The 18,453-nt window shown below is 41.6% G+C and overlaps 1 long non-coding RNA gene across 1 annotated transcript; it reads left to right on the top strand.

Annotated features, from left to right (window-relative positions):
- Positions 1 to 12,809: 12,809 nt before the first annotated feature.
- Positions 12,810 to 13,442, top strand: LOC120858782. Its single transcript, XR_005719943.1, has 2 exons — positions 12,810 to 12,961; positions 13,082 to 13,442. It is a non-coding gene; the product is annotated as an uncharacterized LOC120858782 (long non-coding RNA).
- The last annotated feature ends 5,011 nt before the right edge of the window (positions 13,443 to 18,453 follow it).

The following is an 18,453-nucleotide window of genomic DNA, read 5'->3' as shown; positions in this document are numbered from 1 at the left end:
AACTCAATGGACATGAATTTGAGCAAACTCCAGGAGATCCTGGAGGACAGAGGAGACTGGAGCTGCAGTCCATGGAGTCATCAAAGAATCAGAAATGACTTAGTGACTGAATAACAACAACACTGACCTCTAGGAAGGGGAAAGGAAGAGCTACAGATTAAACTCTATAAAAACACTGGAACAAGGGATTTGATGAGTTCCCAGGTAGGTGAGCCTATCCATATTTGGAGAAAGTGGTGCAACCCAGTTCCATGGAGACATCTTTCTAGACCTTGCCCTACCTATGTACCTTTTTCCAACTGAAAAAAAAAACAAAAAACAAAAAACTACCTCACAGCAGGAGAGTTGTAAGTTAAGTTTTATTTGGGGCAAAATGAAGACTTTAGCCTGGGAGATAGCATTTCAAATAGCTCTGAGAAGCTGCTCCAGAGAAGAAGGGGAGAAGGTCATTATAAATGTGATTTTGGTGAAGGGGGAGTACATGCAATTAAGCACATATTCTTTTTTTTTTTTTTTTGCTAGCCGCAATGAGCAGACATCACCATGAAGGACTTTAGTGCTTTTCTAGATCTGAGAAGATGAAAGAACTGGGCTCATAAAGTCTCCTGAAAATATCTTTCTATCTGAAGACTTGTTCTGCCAGTTTCTCCCAGAGCAGAGTGCCTCATTCCTGATTTCCACCCTGAACTCCTTTCAGGGGGTGTTAAAGGTCAGCACCCACAGCCACTCATAATTTGATCCTTGTAGAGATAGATGTCAAGTGCGAATTTGTAGGTGACACTCTTAATTATGTACTTATCTTTTGTAACAAACTGGTAAATGTAAGTAAATGTTCTCTGAGTTCTGTGAGCTGCTCTGGCACATTGATTGAGCCCAAGGAGGAGTTCATAGGAATCTCGCTGATTTATAGCCGGTCCATCAGAAGCACAAGTGACAACTCAGACTTTCAACTGGAGCTGAAGTGGGGGCAGTCTTGTGAGACTGAGACTTGAATCTGTGGGACTAAAACCGAGCAGAACTCTGTGGGCTCTTGGCCATGAAAGTCTTTCTGTGTTCCCCATTTCTGGACCTTCCTTGAGTTCCAAAGGGCAGGTTCAAACATGGAAGAGAAGAGATGAAGAGACAAGGGAGGAGCCATCAAGCAGCAAAAGTTCACCCTTGAGATAGGATCCTGGTTCCCTCAAGAGATACACAAAACAGTATCTCTGAGTTCTTCTGAAAATTCCAACAAACAGAAGATGTTAACTACTTGAGACATTCTTTATTCCAGAGAGAAGTCCACAGTTTAATAACCTCAAGAACCACTGATCATCAAGAGATCATCTGAGACCACACAAAGAAATGCAGGGGACTTCCCTGGTGGTACAGTGGATAAGAATCTGCTTGCTAATGCAGGGGACAGGGGTTCGATACCTCGTCCAGGAAGATTCCCACATGCCTTACGGCAACAAAGCCCATATGCCACAAGCCTGTGTGCTCTAGGGCTGATAAGCTGCAACTACTGAAGCCTGCATGGCTAGAACCTGTGCTCTGTAACAAGAGAAGCTGTTACAGTGAGAAACCTGAGCACAGCAACGAAGAGTAGCCCCCGCATTGCCACTAGAGAAAGTCTACTCACAGCAACAAGGATTCAGCACAGCCGCAAATTTTAAAAAATTAAAAGTAAGTGAATAAAAGGATGCAGACCCTGTGCACACCCTGATCCTTCTCAGCAACTCCATCCTTGAACCATTGCTAAAAACTCCTCACCAAATCTCCCTGGGTTGAGACACACATTTTTGAGGCACGAGCCTATTGTGTCCCTCCCTTTGCCTGGCAAAGCAGTAAAGCTACTACTTTAAAAAATTTATTTATTTATTTATTTATACTCTTTTCTACTTCACCCAAAACTCTGTTTCCGAGATTCAACTCGGCAGTGGTACACAGAGGCCAAACTTTTGGCATCGGGGTCTGATGTTATGATCAAGTAGACAGTGTCAGTTAAATTGGTAGAATACCAATTTTAAATTATTAAATTTAAATTAAAGTATTAAATTTAAATTGGTAGAATACCCAGTTAGTGTCAGCTGAGAACTAGAGAATTTCCTGGTGGTGTGGAAAAACACACATCAGGCTGCTATAATGTTACACCACAGAATGGGTGGCTCAAACAACAGAAATTTATTTCATTGCAGTTCTGCAGGCTGGAAGTTCAAGATCAGGGTGTTGACAGTTCTGGTTTCTCTTGAGGCTTCTCCTGAGATGCCAGCTTCTAACTGGGTCCTCATACAGCCTTCTCCCCACATGCGTGCATTATTGCTAACTATTTTGGGGCCTAAATTTCTTCTTATAAGACCATCAGTCAGGACTTCCCTGGTACTGTAGTGGATAGGAATCCACCTCCCAATGCACAGGACATGGGTTCTATTCCTGGTCCAGGAAGATTTCACATATGACAGAGCAGTTAAGCCCATGTGCCAAAACTACTGAAGCCTGCATGCTCTAGGGCCTGTGACCCACAACTAGTGAGCCCATGTGTTGAAATTTTGAAACCCACGAACCCTAAAGCTCTTAAGTTGCAACTACTGAAGCCCACACACCGAGAGCCTGTGCTCTGCAACAAGAGAAGCCACCACAATGGCAAACTCACGCACCTCAGAGAGGTTAGAGAGTAACCCCCACTCCCCACAACTAGAGGAAGCCCACGAGCAGCAACGAAGACCCAGCACAGCCAAAAATAAATATATACTTTTTTAAAAAGAACATCCGTGAAACTGTTGCAGGGAAGAGCCAATTCTAACTCCATGGTAGATCTTTGACTTTACTCTCTGTTTTTATTACTTTTGTTATTATAGTCATACATAAATGCCTGCCTCAGGGAACCCTGGGGCTTCCCAGGTGGTGCTAGTCGTAAAGAACTTGCCTGTCAATGCAGGAGACATAAGAGACATGGGTTGGATCCCTGGGTCGGGAAGATCCCCTGGAGGAGGGCGTGGCAACCCAATCCAGTATTCTTGCCTGGGAAATCCCATGGACAGAGGAGCTTGGCAGTCTACAGACTACAGGGTCACAGAGTTAGACATGACTGAAGTAACTTTCACTTAATTATGTTGAATTGGCTCATAGTGCTTTTCAGTCTATTATATTCTACTTTTCTGTATATTCAAAAAGATGGTTTAGTTCAGTTCAGTCACACAGTTGTGTCTGACTCCTTGTGACCCCATGGGCTGTAGCACACCAGGCCTCCCTGTCCATCACGAACTCCCAGAGTTCACTCAAACTCATGTTGACTGAGTTGGTGGTGCCATCCAACCATCTCATCCTTTGTCGTCCCCTTCTCCTCCTGCCCTCAATCTTTCCCAGCATCAGGGTCTTTTCAAATGTCAGTTCTTCCCATCAGGTGACCAAAGTATTGGAGTTTCAGCTTCAACATCAGTCCTTCCAATGAACACTCAGGACTGATCTCCTTTAGGAGGGACTAATTGGATCTCCTTGCAGTCCAAGGGACTCTCAAGAGTCTTTTCCAACACCACAGTTCAAAAGCATCAATTCTTCTGTGCTCAGCTTTCTTTATAGTCCAACTCTCACATCCATACATCACCACTGGAAAAACCATAGCTTTGACTAGATGACGGACTTTTGTTGGCAAAGTAATGTCTCTGCTTTTTAATATGCTGTCTAGGTTGGTCATAGCTTCCCTTCCAAGGAGTAAGTGTCTTTTAATTTCATGGCTGCAGTCATCATCTGTAATGATCTTGGAGCCCAGAAAAATAAAGTCGGTCACTGTTTACACTGTTTCCACATCTATTTGCCATGAAGTGATGGGACCGGTTGCCATGATCTTAGTTTTCTGAATGTTGAGCTTTAAGCCAACTTTTTCACTCTCTTCTTTCACTTTCATCAAGAGGCTCTAGTTCTTCTTCACTTTCTGCTATAAGGGTGGTGTCATCTGCATATCTGAGGTTATTGATATTTCTCCCGGCAATCTTGATTCCAGCTTGTGCTTCCTCCAGCCCAGTGTTTCTCATGATGTACTCTGCAAATAAGTTAAATAAGCAGGGTGACAATATACAGCCTTGATGTACTCCTTTTCCTATTTAGAACCAGTCTGTTGTTCCATGTCCAGTTCTACCTGTTGCTTCCTGACCTGCATACAGATTTCTCAAGAGGCAGGTCAAGTGGTCTGGAATTCCCATTTCTTTCAGAATTTTTCACAGTTTATTGTGATTCAGACAGTCAGAGGCTTAGGGATAGTTAATAAAGCAGAAAACCATCCTCTTAGTCAGTTGGATCTCTGAATAAAGTTATATTCCTTGTCGCTCAGGTTAATTGGCTTGTCATGAAGAGAGAAGACTGAGCTTCAACTCCGTAACACTACTGGATTGGGGCCCACCCTGGGGACTGCATTTTAATGCAATCACCTCTTTAAAGGCTGTCTCTCCTAATACATTCATAACTAAGGTGCTGGAAATTAAGACTCCAACATGAATTTTGGAGAGATACAATTAAGTTCATTACATCATGTTTCTATTGGAGACTCATTCTTTTGTACTCTCTTCCATCTTGAATATCATTTCCAACTGGCTAACTCTTGGTCATACTAAAATGACTAGTGTCTCTTCTCCTTTGAAAACATTTCCAAAAAAAATTGAAGTAGATATAAGCATCTTTGTGCCATAATCTATTGTTGTTGTTCAGTCGCTAAGTTGGTCCGACTCTTTGTGACCCCATGGACTACATTATGCCAGGCTTCCCTGTCCTTCACTAGCTCCCGGAATTTGCTCAAATTCATATCCATTGAGTCGGTGATGCCATCCCTGTCATCCCTGTCTGTCTGTCATGTCAACCTCATCCTCTGTCATCCCCTTCTCTTCCTGTTGTCAACCTTTCCAGCATCAGGGTCTTTCCTAATGAGTCAGCCCTTTGCACCAGGTAGCCAAAGTATTGGAGCTTCAGCTTCAGCATCAGTCCTTCCAGTGAATATTTAGGGTTGATTTCCTTTAGGCTTGACTGGTTTGATCTCCTTGCTGTCCAAGGGACTCTCAAGAGTCTTCTCCAGCACCACAATTTGAAACACCAGTTCTTTGGCACTCAGCCTTCTTTGGACTTCCCTGGTGGCTCAGATGGTAAAGAATCTGCCTGCAATGTGGGAGATGTGGGTTCGATCCCTGGGTTGGGAAGATCCCCTGGAAAAGGGAGTGGCAACCCACTCCAATATTCTTGCTTGGAGAATTCCATGGACAGAGGAGCCTGGCTGGCTACAGTCCATGGGGTCACAAAGAGTTGGACACGATTGAGTGACTTTTACTCACTCAGCCTTCTTTATGGTCCAGCTCTCACATCCATACATGACTACTGGAAAAACCACAGCTTTTACTATACGGACCTTTGTCAGCAAAGTGATGTCTCTGCTTTTTAATACACTGTCTGGGTTTCTCATAGCTTTTCTTTCAAGGAGCAAGTGCCTTTTAATTTCATATCTGCAGTCACCATATGTAGTGATTTTAGAGGCCAAGAAAATAAAATCTGCCACTGTTTCCATTTTTTCCCCATTTATTTTCCATGAAGTGATGGGACCAGATGCAATTATCGTTGTTTTTTTTAATGTTGAGTTTTAAGCCAGCTTTTTCACTCCTCTTTCACCTTCATCAAGAGGTTCTTCAGCTCCTCTTCACTTTCTGCCATTAGAGTGGTATCGACTGCATATCTGAGGTTGTTGATTTCTCCTGGCAATCTGATTTCAGCTTGTGATTCACACAGCCCTGTATTTCTCATGGCGTACTTTGTATATGGGTTAAATGAGCAGGGTGACAATATACAGTGTACTCCTTTCCCAATTCGGAACCAGTTCATTGCTTCCTGTCTGGATCTAATTGCTGTTTCTTGACTTGTGTACAGGTTTCACAGGAGGCAGTTAAGGTGGCCTAGCATTCCCATCTCTTTAAGAATTTTCCAGTTTGTTATGATCTATACAGTCAAAGGCTTTAGTGTAGTCAATGATGCAGAAGAAGATGTTTTTCTGGAATTCTGTAGCTTTTTCTATGATCCAAAATGTTGGCAATTTGATCTCTGGTTCTTGTGCCTTTCCTAAGTCCAGCTTGAACATCTGAAGTTCTCGGTTCATGTACTGCTAAAGTCTAGCTTGAAGGATTTTGAGCATTAATTTGTTCACATGTGAAAATGAGCAAAATTGTCCGGTAATTTGAATATTCTTTGGCACTGTCCTTCTTTGGGATTGGAATGAAAATTGACCTTTTCCAGTCCTGTGGCCATTGCTGAGTTTTCCAAATTTGCTGACATAATTTATTAGTTGATGAAAAAGTAATTGTGGTTTTGGACCGTGAATTTAAAATCATTATAAGTAGGCTCAAGCTTTGCATAGTGGCAGTATCGTATTCAATGAGGTTTATCCAAGGCACGGTTACGGTCAAAAAAACAAAAAAAAAAACAAAAAAAAACCAAACCACTGACAACAAAAACATTTATTAATTCAAAATAGGAACCATTTAAATCAACACATTTTTGCCAGTGAGAAATAAGTTGGTTTCATCCTGTAGTGTAAAATCCATGCTTTGGGACCTTGACAAACTCCTGGAAAGTTTTTCTGCCTCCTGCTGACTGCGGAAGTGTTTTCTCTGCAAAACGTTGTCAGGATGCTTGAACAAGTGTAGTCGGTTTGCAAGAGGTCAGTTGAATATGGTGGATGAGACAAAACTTCGTAGCCCAATTCGCTCCACTTTTGAAGCATTGGTTGTGTGACATGTGGTCGGCAGTTGTCATGGAGGAGAATAACACCACTGCTGGCTGCAGGTGTTGCAATTTTTGGTGCCTCTCATCAGTTTGCTGAGCATACTTCCAGATGTAATGGTTTCACCAAAGCTATAGAGGATCAGACCAGCAGCAGACCACCAAACAGAGACCGTGACCTTTTTTTTGGGTGCAAGTTTGGCTTTGGAGCCTTTTCTCAGTCCAGCCACTGAGCTGGTCATTGCTGGTTACTGTATACAATCCACTTTTCATCCCATGTCACAATCCGTTCGAGAAATGGCTTGTTGTTTCTGTGTAGAATAAGAGAAGACAACACTTCAAAATGACAACACTTTTTTGGTGCGGTCTGCTCATAACATGCTGCTGCTGCTGCTGCTAAGTTGCTTCGATCGTGTCTGACTCTGTGCGACCCCATAGACGGCAGCCCGCTAGGCTCCTCTGTCTCTGGGATTCTGCAGGCAAGAATACTGGAGTGGGTTGCCATTTCCCTCTCCAATGCATGAAAGTGAAAAGCGAAAGTGAAGTTGCTCAGTTGTGCCCGACTCTTAGTGACCCCATGCATGGACTGCAGCCTACCAGGCTCCTCCGTCCATGGGATTTTCCAGGCAAGAGTACTGGAGTGGGGTGCCATTGCCTTCTCTGGCTCATGACATGAGGCACTCCCTTATCAAGGTTTTTCACCTTTCCAGTTTGCTTCAAATGTTAATGACTGTAGAATGGTCGACGTTGGTTCTTCAGCAACTTCTCATGTAGTTAAAGAGGATTAGCTTCGAGATTGCTCTGTATTGGTTCTTGTCAACTTCTGATGGCCAGCCATTTTACTCCTCATCTTCAATGCTCTCATCTCCCTTTCAAAACTTTTTGAACCACTGCTGCACTGACATTCATTAGCAGTTCCTGGTCCAAATGTGTTGTTCATGTTGTGAATTGTCTCTCCTAGTTTACAACCCATTTTGCATTCAAATAAAAAAAATTACTTGAATTTGATTTTTGTTTAAGATCATTGCTATAGTCTAAAATAAATATAAACAGCAAGTAGTAAGTCATTAGCAAAAAAACATAATATGCATTAAAATGATGTATTATCACGTTCAGGTCAGTTCGGTTTAGTTCAGTTACTCATTCGTGTCCGACTCTCTGCAACCCCATGAATCGCAGCACGCCAGGCCTCCCTGTCCATTGCCAACTCCTGGAGTTTACCCAGAGTCATGTCCATCGAGTCGGTGATGCCATCCAGCTATCTCATCCTCTGTCGTCCCCTTCTCCTCCTGCCCCCAATCCCTGCCAGCATCAGGATCTTTTCCAATGATTCAACTCTTATAACATTACCACATTTATTTAAGAATGTGTTCCAGTATCAAACAGCAAGTTCAATAATGCAAAACAGCAATTACTTTTGCACCAATATAATATCTTAAAAATACCTATGGGACTTCCCTGGTGATCCAGTGGTTAAGAATTCACTTACTAATGTAGGCCACATGGGTCCAGTCTCTGGTCTGGGAAGGTTCTGCATGCCACAGAGCACCTAAGCCCAGGTGGCACAACTACTGAAGCCCAAGCGCCGCAGAGCCTGTGCTTCACAGCAAGAGAAACCACAACAATAAGAAGGCCAAGCATCGGAAAGAAGAATAGCCTCCACTCACCGCAGCTAGAGAAAGCCTGTGCAAGACAAGGAAGACCCACCCCAGTCAAAAAATAGATAAATAAAATTTTAAAGGAAAAAAAAAAAAAAAACACTTACTGTAAAGGCTCAAAAATCAAGACACTGTGGTACTGATAAAAGAACAGACAAACAGATCAGTGGAATGGAATAGAGACCCCAGAAAGAGACCCAAATAAATATACACAGTCAAGTGATTTTTGACAAAGAAGCAAAGGCAACAAATGGAGCAGAGACAGCCTCCTCAACAAATGGTGCTAGAACAGCAGGATACACACGCATACACATTAATGCAGACCCAGACCTTACACCTTTCACAAAAATTAACTCAAGATGGATCATAGGTCTAAATATAAAACACAGACCTATAAAACTGTTAGAAGATAACAGAGGAGAAAACCCAGATGACCCTGGTTATCTCTATGACTTTTTAGATACAAAACCAAAGGCATAATCCATGAATGTGGTAACTGATAAGTTTGGCTTTATTAAATTAAAAATTTCTGCTTTATTAAATTAAAAATTTCTGACTGTAAAAACACTGTCAAGAGAAGGAGTATATAAGTCACAGATTGAGAGAAAGTATGTTCAAAGACACATCTGATAAAGGACCATTGCCCAAAATATACAAAGAACTCTTAAAGCTCAACAATAAGAACCTAATAAATGTTCTTTAATCATAAAAAGTCCTCAACAATAATAAAACAAACAATCTGATTAAAAATAGGCCAAAGACCTGAACAGACAGCCCATCAAAGAAGATGTATTGATGGCAAATAAGCATTTGAAAAGATGCTCCAATTTATATGTCATAAGGGAAATGCAGATTAAAGCAACAATGAGATACCACCACACACGCATTAGAATGGTCAAAATCTGAAACACTGAAAACAAATTGCTGGATTCATGTCAATCTATGCCAAAACCAATACAGAATTGTAAAGTAAAAATTAAAAATAAATAAATTAATTAAAAAAATAAATAAATAAACCAAGATGAGTTTAAAAAAAAAAAAAAGAAAAAAAAAGAAAATAGACATCAGAAACCTATAAAAAAAAAAAAAAAGAAAGAAAACAAATTGCTGCAAGGATGTGGTGCAACAGGAACGTTCATTCGCTGCTGCCAAGAATGTAAAGTGGTACAGCCACTTTGGAAGACAGTTTGGTAGTTTTTTACAAAATTAAACATACTCTTATGATCTAATCCAGCAATCTCACTCTTTGGTGTTTGCCCAAAGAAGGTGAAAATTATGTCTACAAAAAAACCTTCACACCGATGTTTAGAGTAGCTTTACTCATAACTGCCAAAACTCAGAAGCAACCAAGATATCCTTCAATAAGAGAAGGTATAAACAAACAGTGGTATATCCAGACAATGGGATGTTATTCAGCACTGAAAAGAAATGAGCTATCAAACCAGGAAAAGACAGAATTCTTAAATGCATGACAGTAAAATAAAGAAGCCAGTCTGAAAAGGCTACATATTGTGTAATTCCAGCTCCATGACGTTCGACAAAAGGCAAAACCATGGAAGCAGTGAAAAGATCACTAGTTGTCAGTGGCTGCGGGTGGATGATGAGAAGAGAGATGAATAGTTGGAGCACAGAGGTTTTTAAGTGAAGGGAAAATATTCTATATGATACTGCAATGATGATGTCCATAGAAGGCCAAGTCCTTAGCATGTCCAAGTCCATATAAGACCAAGAATGAACCCTAATGTAAAGTCTGGACCTTGGGTGACTGTGATGTGGCAATGTACTCTCATCAATTGTAACAAGTTCTGGTGGGATATGCTTATAGTGGGAGAGGTTATGCATTTGTGGAGGAAGAGAGTATATGGAAAACAATCTCTGTGCTTTCCTTTAAATTTTGCCTTAAACCTAAAACTGCTCTAAAAGAATAAAACCTTAATTTTTTAAAAATCAATTCCTTATACAAGCAATTTCCCCCAATCTTGAAAGCAGAAATTGTGTTCATTTCATTTCTGCATCTCTTTCTCCAATACCATTTCCATCACCCTCTCAGTACTTGGCACAGTTCAGTATTTACAGTTTTTTGGAGGAATTAAATAATTTCATTTTAGAGGCAGGAAGTTCTATATGAAAGTAAATGTACTCATTGGGCATAAACTCTTTATTCTTACTGGTAAACCACCATGCCAACTAAAAATTTTTAATTTGTCTCCTGTCAACTCTACCAACACAGCTCACCTTTTTAGTCTTACCTAATCATTCAGCAAGGCTTGCTCCTTGTCAATTTTTTAATGAAATCCAATTATTAATATCTATTGAATAATTAATTTGCAAATTAATTAATTTGTCTTATGAAGAGAACAATGAACTTTGCTGTTTAATACCATACCCCAGGTTTCTTTGAACAAATTGCCTTTATTTAATACTGTCTTTTCAGAAACGTCATGTTTTTAAATCTGTTGCCAACGTCAAGTCATTTTTATTTTGTATCAAGTATCCTTTTCCCCCCTTTTTCGGCTGTACCACAAAGCTTACAGGATCCTAGTTTCCCCATGAAGGATTGAATTTACGCCCTCTGCTGTGAGAGCATGAGTCCTAACCACTGGACCACCAAGGAACTCTATGGATAAAGTACTTTTTAATAAGTGGCAGAAATTAAATTGGCTCTAGCATAGCATAGCATCATGTTTATTATACTTATTGATAATAATCAATAATGATATGTCAGAATATGTTCTAAACAATAGATGGGAAGTTAAAACATCATTATGGTTGACAAAGGCAGAGCTAAAGAAAAAGAACCAGGTCACTAAGAGGGGAAAGTGAGTGTCTATGTCACAATTCAAACCAAAAACAAACAAACAAACAAACAAACCACACCACCTTATACAACAGCTGCATATAATTCAGCCCCAAACTCTCCCCAATACCACCAGCATCCCACCAAAGATATTAAATGGAAAATTCCAGAAATAAACCATTCATAAGCTTAAAACTGCATGCAGTTCTGAGTAGCAGGATGGAATCTCATGTCAAGCCACTCCATCCCAGCCGAGGAGTGACATGCCAGATTAATTCTGCAAGAGAAGCAGCACAGAGAAAAGCCTCCGGGTTTGTGTTATATCTACAGAGACCCTCTTCAGTGTTTTCATAGCTGGTCTTCTTCCAGGATTAGAGACAAAAGAGGCTCTCTCTCCTGGCTGAGCATCTCAGCGGTCCCCTGAGATGACCACTCATCACTGAAGCAGAAGGTCCTTCTCTGACACCCCTCCATACTGTATGGCCTTGAGCAGGAATGCAAATATCCTCTCACCCACTGTGTGCCCTTTTAACAGCCAGCAGAGACTTGGCACTATTAAGTTACCAATTTCCACTTGTTACCTAATAATAAGTGGACGAATAGGTAAGGTGAGAGAATAATTACAGTGGCATGTAGCTGATTAAGTAGAGAATTAGGAGTCAAAAGAGTGAAATCTGAGTCCAGGTCTGAAACACGAGCTAGAGGTTAGCATCTCAACTGGTCATTTAACTTTCTCTATTTCCCAGTTTCAGTATTTAACTGGAGGCCATGAGACCCAGATCAAAGAACTGTTGGGACAGTTAAATCAGATAATGCAAGTGAGGGAAAAAAAAACAAATCTGATAAACTTTAAAGCCCTAGCAGATATTCATCTAGTCAGTCATTTATGCAGTTTTCATCAACTGTACATTGAATACCTACTGTATGCTAGCTGCAGTTCCAGGCGTAAGCAGTACAAATGTTGTTAAGACAAAGTCCCAGTCCCCACAGAGCTTAAAATGTAACATAGAAGGTATATGAAAGGTTAATTTTATGTGTTGGCCTGGCTTGGCCAACTATACCAAGATATCTGGCCAAACATAATGGATGTTTCAGTGAGGGTGTTTTTGGATGAGGTTTACATTTAAGTGACAGATTTTGAGTAAGACTTGTCCTCCATAATGGGTGGGCCTTGTCTAATCAGTTGAAGACTTAAAAAAAGAACCAAAAACTGACCCCTTTCTCCCCATCTCAACCCTGCCCCCAGCGAGGAGACAGCCTCTGACTTCAACTGCAACACCAGCTTTCTTGGGGTTTCAGCTTGGTGGTCTTTGTACTTCAACCACAGCACTGGCTTCTCCTCGGTCTCCAGCCTGCCAGCCCACCCTACAAATTCTGGACTTTCCAGCTTCTATAATCATGTGAATAAATCTCTCAAAAGTAATTTTTTTGTATATACAACTATCCCCTGCTTTTCGAAAGTCTACTTTACGCCACTTCACTTGCACGAAAGATCTACATTAGTACCTGTTTTCACTAACCAACAGAAGTCAGAAGAGGCTTTTCACTTTTAGGGGAAAAGGTGAAAAGTGAAAGTGGTGTTAAGCAAGCATTTGTTTTGCAACCAGTCGTTAAAGAGAGCGCACAGCCACCGCTTTGACAGCACCACAGCCAAGCCAGTTCCCCAGGACCTACACTCAGTATTTCAGCATCAAGCTGCCACAGCTTTGAACTATGTCTCTGAGCATCTCCACTTTATCTTGATTTATTCTGTGTGCCTGTTAGCAAGATGCGGTCTAAGGTAATTACCTCTTTGTTTTAAGCCATTTCTGCTTATGAAAGGTTTCATAGGAAGGCTCTAGTCCTGGATGCCTAGGAAAAACCAGTATTTACACATTTTATTGGTTCTGTTTCTTTGCAGAACCCTGACTAATACACATTGTGGTACCAAGAGGTGGGGTGCTGCTATAACAAATACCTAAAAATGCAGGTAGAGGCTGGAGGAGTTTTGAGATACACACGAGAGAAAGCCTAGATCACCTGGAAGAAACTGTTGGCAGAAATATGAATGGTAAAAGGGATTCTGATGAAGTCTCAGACAGAAATGAGGAACATGCTATTGGAAATTGGAGGAAAGCTGGCCCTTGTTACAAAGTATCGAGGAACTTGGTGTGATTGTGTTTTACTGTTTTGTGAAAAGTAGAATTTGTGACAAAATAAGTTATTTAGCTGAGGAGATTTTGCTTGCTCTTTTGTTTTTAAAGTCTTTATTGAATTTGTTACAATATTGTTTCTGTGTTATGTTTTGGGTTTGGGGGGGATCTTAGCACCCGACCAGGGGTTGCATTGGAAGGAGGAGTCTTTACTAGATCACCAGGGAAGTCCCGCTGAGGGGATTTCTAAGCAAACGGTTAAAGATATGATTTTCCCTTGTTGCTTATAGTAATGTGAGAGGAGGGAGATACAATGAAGGAGGAATTATTAGGCAAAAGGGAAACAGAAATTGAAGATTTGTAAAAATTCTTAGCCTATCCAAATTGCAAAAAACAAACAAACAAACCCCCACCCCCACCCCTGTCAGCTTGCTCTGGAGGGGATACCAAAGGGATGGCTGGAACATCATTTGATAAGGAGACTAGGGCTGAAATTCCTGGGTTTCATCATCCATCTCGGCAGAACCTAGAAAGAGAGTTGGTGTTACAGAGAGACAGCGGCAGAAACACTGCCAGACAGGCTAAAAGGTAAAGAGATTAAGACAAACTGAAGGAAGGAAGGGTATGAGACTTCCAAGATTCTACCAGATAAGATTCTACCACATTCTACTGATAGATTCTACCAGTAGATCTAGCAACACGTGTTATCCTTGCAGGGAAGAATGAGCTCGATGCGTGATGATACTGTGGGAAAGACACCAGAGAACTGCCGGTGCCCCACAGACCCAGAGCACATGTGCCGTCAAGGCAAGGCTAACTTCTCTTCAGTGTCAGTGGGTCGGGCCTGTGTCTGGGGCCAAGCGGGCAACAGGGCCACCTCGGTGGGCCTGGAGGTCAGAGCACTGAGCCAGTGAGAATTATTTATTCCTGAGACTTAAAATTGACTGGAGTATTAATTTCGTGGCTATGATACCAAAAGTACAGACAACAAAACCAAAAATAAACAAATGGGACCACATCCAACTTAAAAAGTCTTGCTTATCAAAGGACACAGTAACCGAATGAAAAGGCAACCTCTGGAACGGGAGGAAATATTTGCAAATCATGTATCTGATAAAGGATTAATATCCAGAATAGATTACTATCAAAATACTAAAATAGAGTATGGGCAAAGGACATGAACAGACATATCTTCAAAGATGATTTAAAATGGCCAACAAATGTATGAAAAGATGCTAAACACTATTAATTATCAGAGAAATGCAAATTGAAAACATAATGAGGTGTCTCTTCACAATCACTAAGATGGCTACATAAAAAAAAAATAAATAAATAACAAGTGTTCGTGAGGATGTGGAACTGTTGTGCACTGTTGGTGGGAATTAAAAAACACTGCAACTACTATGGAAAATAGTATGGCAATTCCTCAAAAAATTAAAAACAGAACTACCATACGATCTAGTAATCTAACTTCTAGGTACTGAAAGTACTGAAAGCAAAAGCTCCAAGAAGTATATTCATACCCATGTTCACAGCAGTATTATTCACAGGAGCCAAAGGTGAGGCAACCCAAGTGTCCATCGATGGATGCATGGGTAAATGGACTGTGGTGTCTGCACACAGTGGATCAGTGCTCTGCCGTGCTTAGTTGTTCAGTCGTGTCCGACTCTTTGAGACCCCATGGACTGTAGCCCGCCAGGCTCCTCTGTCCATGGGGATTCCCTAGGCAAGAATACTGGAGTGGGTTGCCATGTCCTCCTTCAGGGGATCTTCCCAACGCAGGGATCAAACTCAGATCTCCCACATTGCAGGTGAATTCTTTACTGTCTGAGCTACCAGGGAAGCCCACAATGGAATAGTACACAGTCTTAAAAAAGAAGGAAATGCTGGCACATCCTAAACAAGGATGAACCTTGAGGACACTATGCTAAGTGAAATAGATCAGTCAAAAAAGACAAATACTCTATGACTGTACTTTAATGAATTATCTAAACTTCCAAGCTCACAGAAACAGAAAGTTGCATGGTGGTTACCTATAGTTGATGAGGGGGAAGAAAGGGGACCTGTGGTTTAATGGGTACAGAGTTTCAGGGTTTTGTTTTTAAATTTTATTGGACTTGAGTTTCCTCGGTAGATCAGCTGGTAAAGAATCCACCAGCAATGCAGGAGACCTTGGTTTGATTCCCTAGTTGGGAAGATCCACTGGAGAAGGGAATAGGCTACCCACTCTAGTATTCTTGGACTTCCCTGGTGGTTCAGCTGGTAAAGAATCCACCTGCAATGTGGGTGACTTGGGTTTGATCCCTGGGTTGGAAAGATTCCCTGGAGAAGGGAAAGGCTACCCACTCCAGTATTCTGGCCTGGAGAATTCCACAGACTGCATAGTCCATGGGTTTGGAAAGAGTCGGACACAACTGAGCAACTTTCACTTTCAATTTTTAGTTGACAACATTGTGTTAGTTTCAGGTGTAGAGTTTCAGTTTTGCAAGATGAAAGCGTTTGGAGACCTCTTTCCCAACAACATGAATACACTTCACACTACTCATATGTACACCTAAAAGAGGCTGGGATGGTGACTTTTATGTTATGTGTTTGTTTCTACAATAAGAAACAAAGAGAAAAAAAATCTAATGGAATTTACCTCGCCAGGTTTTGTACTTGTTTGGGACTCTTCACCTCCTCTTTCTTCCCAATTTCTCCCTCTCGCCTATCTTGCAGTGTATTTTGGAAGCACGTACCGTGTCTGGTTTCATAGGTTCACAGCTGAAGAGGAATCCACTTCAGGTTGAATCACACCTCGAGTCTCACTCACACCTGATTTAGATGATTTCAGATGAGACTTTGGATTGGGTTGGTCAAAAAGTTGTGCGGGTTTATTCGCAAGATGTTCATTTGAAAAAGCCGTGTGAACTTTTTGGCCAACCCAATACTTGGATTTGATGCTGGAATGGGTTAAGACTTTGAGGGGGCTACTGGGTTGGAGGTACCTGTATTTTACATGTGAGAAGGACATGAATTTTGGTGGGCCACAGGGTAGCATTGTACAGACTGAACTGTGTCCTCCTAAAATTCATATGTTGAACCCCTAACCTCCAGGACCTTAGAACGTGTCTGTCTTTGGAGATAGGGCTTTATTGAGGTGAAGTCATAAGAAGGGATGTAGGGACTTCCCTGCTGGTCCAGTGGATAAGACTTAGTACTCCCAAAGTGAGGGGCCTGGGTTAGATTCCCAATCAGGGAAATACATCCTGCAAGCCACAACTAAAGATCCCTCATTCTTCAATTAAGACCCAGTGCAATCAAATAAATAAACATTAATTAAAAAGGTGATGTAATCCAATATGACCAACCTCCTTATAAGAAGAGAAAGAGACACCAGGGATGTGATACAGAGCACAGGCCTTGGGAGGACACAGCAAGGAGGCAGCCACCTGTGGGGAGGGAGGTCTCAGGAGAAGCCAGTCCTAATCTTGGAATTGCAGGTTCCAGAACTGTGAGATAACAGATTTCTGTTATTTAAACAAGCCAGGGACTTCCCTGGTGGTGCAGTGGTTAAGACTCCATGCTCCCAAAGTGAGGGGCGGGGCAGAGGTTCGATCCTGAAGTGGGGAATCAAGATCCCTCACGCACGCTGCCGACGTAGACTGTGGTATTTTGTTAGGCAGCCCTAGCAGACCACTACAGCAAACCGACAAACCAACACAGAATGTCAGGTCATGATAAGGGAGCCCTTAGAAGAATACATAGTCAAGGTGAGGTAATAAAGAAGAGGAGGGTTATTGAAGATAGGGTAGGGAGGGAAGACGTCAGGAGAGGTGACATTTGAACAGAAACCTGTATGACAAGAGGGATTCATCCTTGGGAGCATGTGTGAGAACAGTGTTCCAAAAGGAAGGAATTTCAAATACAGAGATACCAAGTGAAGGATGTTTGCTTGGCATGGTGCTAAACGCGGACCTGTAGCAGTGAGTGGTGTGAACCAGGGCCAGGGCGGAGAGAGAAACGCTGCTGGAGGGATAAGCAGGGGTCTGAAGACAAAGGGTGTTGGGAGCAATGGCGAGGATTCTGGATTGTATCACAAAGTGACAGAGCCAGGAATCTACAAAGCCATTTTAGGTTTCTGGGTGAAGCCGTAACAGCAGTTGATTAGTGTTTTTAAAAAATGTATTTGCTATGGAATGGAGACGATGAGAGAGGCAGGCAAGCATGGAAACAAAGACCAGCGAGGAGGCTACTGGTCCAGGTGAGAAATGATGAGGGTTTGGACGACAGCGGTCGTAGTGGAGGCAGTGAGTCATTGGATTTGAAGTATATTTTCAAGGTACAACCAGCAGGATTAACTAACAGCCTAGTTGCTGTGCATGAGGGAAAAAAACAAAGAGTCAAGAATGGGTTTTGGCCAGGATTACTGGAGAACTGGAGTTGCCATTTCTTTCAGTCAGGGAAACAGGGAGAGCAGAGGTCAACTTAAGAGCTTTGTTTTAAACATGTGAAGTCTGAGATATGGCATTAACAGCAGTGCTCTAACAATAAAACACTCTCCTTGCCTCTCCCAGATTTTGGCAACATAAAAACTAAAAGATACACTTCCTGCCTTTATGGTCTCATGGGCTATGGGTGGGGGGGGGGAGGGGGGTGGGGCACTGAGTGAAGAGACATAAAAAACAAATTTTTAACTTAATAGGCTTTATTTGGGGGAGCAGAGTAATGTTTATAGAAAAATTGGTTAGAAAGGATCATATACTTTCTCAACTTCCTTTTATTAGCCTCTTGTGTTAGTGTGTACATTTGTTACAACAGATAAACTACACTGACACACCTTAGTCACCCTAAGTCCATAGTTTACACTAGGGTTCACTCTTGCTTTTGTTTATTTTACAGATTTGGACAAATGTACCCATAATTTCCTGAGAAATCTATATGCAGGTCAAGAAGCAACAGTTCTAATTGGACATGGGACAACAGACTGGTTCCAAACTGGGAGAGGAGTACATCAAGGCTGTATATTGTCACCCTTGTTTAACTTATGTGCAACATACATCATGTGAAATGTCAGGCTGAATGAAGCACATGCTTGAATCAACACTATCAGGAGAAATATCAATAACCTCAGATACGCAGATTGCACCACCTTTATGGC

The sequence above is a fragment of the Oryx dammah genome, unplaced genomic scaffold (assembly GCF_014754425.2).
Source record: "Oryx dammah isolate SB20612 unplaced genomic scaffold, SCBI_Odam_1.1 HiC_scaffold_29, whole genome shotgun sequence".
NCBI lineage: Eukaryota > Metazoa > Chordata > Mammalia > Artiodactyla > Bovidae > Oryx > Oryx dammah.
Note: the sequence above shows the minus strand (reverse complement) of the source record. Positions and strands in the feature narration are given on the sequence as shown.